Genomic DNA, 4,609 nt, shown 5'->3' with positions numbered 1-4,609 from the left:
TGCTTCTTATTTAGACTCTGTATTATACAGTGCAATGCAATTATTGTATCGGTACTTTGTGTATCGCATGCCAGTGTGACACAGGACTGCTAGCGGACCTTTAAAGTAGGGCTGAATATGAAGCATGAGAATAAGAAGGAAAGGATCCTGCCACACGTCTTGGTGGGGAGCTGGTGTTGCTGCCACCAGGCTGGAGCCAAAGGCAGAACGCTGCTGTGTGCCAGTGACCTTCAGCTACCAGAACTAGTCCCCTACACACCCCAGCTTGGTGCAGATTGGCCTAGTGGGAATCTGTCCCCAGTTTTACCAAACTAGAGGTTGCAGACCCCTGGACATCTGTTTGGATTGCCTGCCGTGGAGCACTGCTTCCTGCCTTGTCTTTCCCCCTTGCTCCCCTCTCACTCCTGCTGAGCAGCAAGGCTCCCGTCAGCGTCTGGCCCAGCTATTTCCTAACTCCGAAAACTGCACAATTCCAGCTGTGCAATAATCTTCTGGACCAGCTCCTGCAGCTGGGGGGGATATGCCAGCAGGTGGCTCCTACCATGTCCTCCAGAAACAAATTGCTGCCGCCGCGCATGGTTTCCGCTTAAGATTTACTCGAACGCTTTCCCACCCAGCTGTTACCTCACCACCTACGGTTGAGGGGAGAGGACTGCTTAGCTCGGCATTTCAGATGTACAGTATCGATTCAAGACTTGCTTCTGATCAAGCGTATGAAATGATAGCGTGAGCAGGTCAGAGTTCACCTGAACTAAAGTAACCCACCTCTGAATAGAGCGTATGTAGCAAGTGCTTTTACACAGCTCTCTTAGAGTGGCAGGAAGCATTTATCTTTTAATAATTTATCTCTTTATTGATTGGGGATAAATCCCTATTCCCAGCTACCTCACGATTTTTTTTTTTGCAAGTTTTTTCTCAACACCTTGGCATCTATTCTTCAAGAAAAGGCTAACAGGAAACAGGGTGGAATAGTGCCATTTTTCTAGGTTGGTTTTTCTTCATTTCCTTTAAAATATGTGAGTCTTCAGTGGCAGGCCCCAGGGTTCTGCAGCTGCTTTAAAACGAATACTTGAAAATAACTAAACTTGGCTCGTGAATGAAAGAAGCAATTGAAGGTCGTAGCAGTTCTAATGGCTTTAGATAGGAAGCCGATCTATTAAAACTCTTTGCACTTGGAAGTGAAATAGAGCAGATGGGCAAATTTCTCTCCACTTCTGCTATATCTTCTGCTTGTCCTGGGGACTTGATTCAGTGCCTGCAGAAATCCATGGGAAAATGCCAGACGACTTAATTGAGTGTTTGGTGCCAGCCCTACCTGCATGGAACTTGCTCGTTGAGGGAGAGAGTAGACTCTCCAAATCCTACAGCAGGATAAATCACCTTCCAGATCCGAAAGCAGCCTTGCCCACTTCACTAGAGCTTTCGGAGGTCCAGATCCTGTTTGGTTTGAATAGGAGGGACCCAGTGCGTTCTTTGTCATCCACTGTGGGTGCGGTTGTGACATGCCTGACACCACACGTGACTTCTTTCAAATGTTACTTCTAACCCGATAACAACCAGTTACCATTAGTTCTTGGGTTTCTTGGGTGTTTTGTACAATTCTTCGTTAGCAGGGACAGCTCCTTAACTTGAAAGAGCCACCAAGACGCAAGCGAAAATTGAGCTAGAAGTTGTAAAATAAATAAATAAATAAATAAAAAATAAAAATATGACATGTTCAGTAGCACGCTTTCTGCAGTCTTCCTGTTGCTTTGCAACTCATGTGGATTTTGGGTTAATATCAGAGCGAGGGTGCACCTGCCCTCAGAGGAAAGAAGAAACAAAGAGCTGCCTGTATGTCTGTAGTGTGCTAATTAGCTACAGGATTGAGAAGCTTTGCACTGGGCCATGTGTCTACCCAACAAAAGCCCCCAAAACCTTGCTATTAATGGTTCTTTAGCCAAGTCCTCACATCTGGCCACGTGGGGTCCCATGCATCCTGTCCACGTGGAGATGCTTACTCTTACGGCATTGTCATCTTCAGCCAGACCTGAGGTATGCTTCTTTTTCCCCTCGGAGCTGATCTCCTTAGCCCTACGGAGGGCCAATAATGCAGCTAGGGCCTGCTCCCATGAACGCAGCTGCTGTGCTCATTTAGTAGCTTCTCCCATCAGCCATGCCACCTGTTCCTTGTAGTGGTGTGGCCTTTGAAAGCTGGGTTTGTTTGCTTTGTTGCCACTGGAGCATAAAGTGCACGTAATGGGCTTGGGTTTCTGCTGTGCTGTGTTGCTGGTAAGACTCTGAATCCAGCGCAGTGTTTTGCTTCAGTTCTTCCAGTATCGGTTGACATCATGTTTTGTCAAATGTCCATCCTTGGAAATCTTGAAAACTGGATTTTTGCAGAGAGGAATATATTGATTTTCATATGCTTCATTGTGAAGGGTGATAATCTTCTGAACAAGCTAGTTTGAATTTGGCATTGACACTGGAAAAGTCTACGGTTTTTAGAAGGTTTGCTCAACATGTACTTCTTGAGCAACACTCAAACTGAAATTTCAGAGGGCCCTGAGGAAAATAGGATCATCTTTGCGGTATCGCAACAAGAAGCTAATATCATAATTTCAAATGTTGCTAGTTTTGTACTACTCTAGGAGACTTCATATTAATTAAATATGTACTTAGTTTGAGCCTCTGAAGGCAATGGTTACTTTAACTCGTATTGTAAAACCTGTGTCAGATGAACTCTGTCACTCTAGCAGGTGGAAGGGAACGGGAGGTTTGAGGTCTTACTATAGGGTGGTAGAGCAAGCGTTTTAGTATACGGTAGGAAAAAATCGACAACCAAAGTATCTTTTCACAAATGCCTAGATAGGAAAATAACTATAGGGTACGTATACTTCCTAATTATTTCAGCTGTTTTTACAGCTAAGTCACAATTTTCCTTCTTCTTAGAGAAAACTCTGAAGTTAGAGCATCTAATTACGAAGCATTATACAATATCATGCATCCTATGAGGTTGGACCAAAGATTGGAAAAAACAATTAAAATCCCAATTGATCACTGGCATACTTCAAGAATTTAATCTCACTGCAGAATCGTGTGCAATCCCAACATTTTGGTACTGGATAAAGCTGGAAATAACCACGTTAGGGCATTCATGAGTACACAATCATTCTGTGAGACAAGCAATACAAGGAGTCGGGCTGCCGAGCGCTCTGGTGTTCTGAGTGTGAGGACATTGCTAACCTAATGATTTTCTGTTTGAACAGGAAAACTTGGTTTTCCTATGTAAACTTTATCTGTACGGGCCAGGGGTGGCCAAAATGCGGCCCATGGGCCATTCTGTCTGGCTCACAGGGCCCCTAAACAGTTTAGAAAATTAATATGTATCTGCCCCTGGCTGCCTGTCATGTGGCCCTTGATGACTTGCCAAAACTCAGTAAGTGGCCCTCTGCCCAAAATAATTGCTCGCCCCTGGTATGGGCTCAGTTTAGGGGTGAGGTTACTACATCTCTAATCATAGACTTTCATACCACAAACTTCATTGGTTACTCAGGATTTTTCACTTGAACTTTTTGGATCCTTTGGAAGCTGGATTTTTATTTCTCTCTCTTGTATTTCTGATGCTGAGTCTACAACGATTGACTTTATATTAAATAGTAGAAATCTGGGAACACAGCATCCAACCTGCACACGTTGCCAGGTGTGCACCTCCCTGCTAGAGAGAGAGAACTCCTTTGTGGGGTCGGATGCAAGATCTTTGGCCTCAGCTTGTCTTCTCCAAGAGGCAGACTGGAGTATTTGTGCCCCAGGGAATCCTTTGTTGCAACGCAGGGAGCATCCATGCCACGTGGCTCTTCTAAATCCAGTTCTTGAGGCCAGAGTATGAGGGCTTTTGATAGACTACTGCCTCACACCCAGATCAGCATTATTTGTTCCCCTTCCCAATCCCCATTTCTTTCTGACTTGTTGCACATTTTCCTTGTTTAATTTGCTTCCCACCATGTGTCCCTCGAGTTCTGACTCTTCTTCTTGCTCGAATCTTTCTCTTGGAGTGGTCCGGATGGATGCCAGCCCAGATTTACCTGTAGTGTAAATCAGGGTCATCTCCTAGCATTTGTATCCCTAGAGCTGAGGATGTATTTGGGTCATTGTAGTTTCCTGGTGAATCTGAATCTGTCATCCTTGCATGCCTCTGGTATTTCCAGAAATGCTTTGGAGATTGTGATTTTTCAAAGGAGCCTAAAGTACAGTCTCTCTACCTCATCCTAAATCTGTTCAGTTTCTAAGCAGCGTTTTCCATTTTACTGGACATTATTTTGTACCTCTCCCCCATGCCTTGTTTTGAACTCCGGTTACTGTTTCTCTTCTCTTAATTCAGATTAACTTTAGTTTATCTGCATGAATCAACCTCTGACTGTGGGGTATAGCACAGGAGACAAACCTCTCCAAAGTGCCCCGAGCTGCCTAGGCTGAGGAGGACCTCAAAGGCTTCCCTTCAGTCCTAGCCCCAAATTCTGCTGTAAGACACAGTAAACCAAACAGAGTCTGAAAGTGTGCTGTTTTTTTGTTGACTGGAAATACTAGATCCTAGAAAACCTTTCTTGAGAAATAGCCAATCCAGACAGCA

This window comes from Gavialis gangeticus, unplaced genomic scaffold (assembly GCF_001723915.1).
Source record: "Gavialis gangeticus isolate Ggan-Ray unplaced genomic scaffold, GavGan_comp1, whole genome shotgun sequence".
Lineage (NCBI taxonomy): Eukaryota > Metazoa > Chordata > Crocodylia > Gavialidae > Gavialis > Gavialis gangeticus.
Note: the sequence above shows the minus strand (reverse complement) of the source record.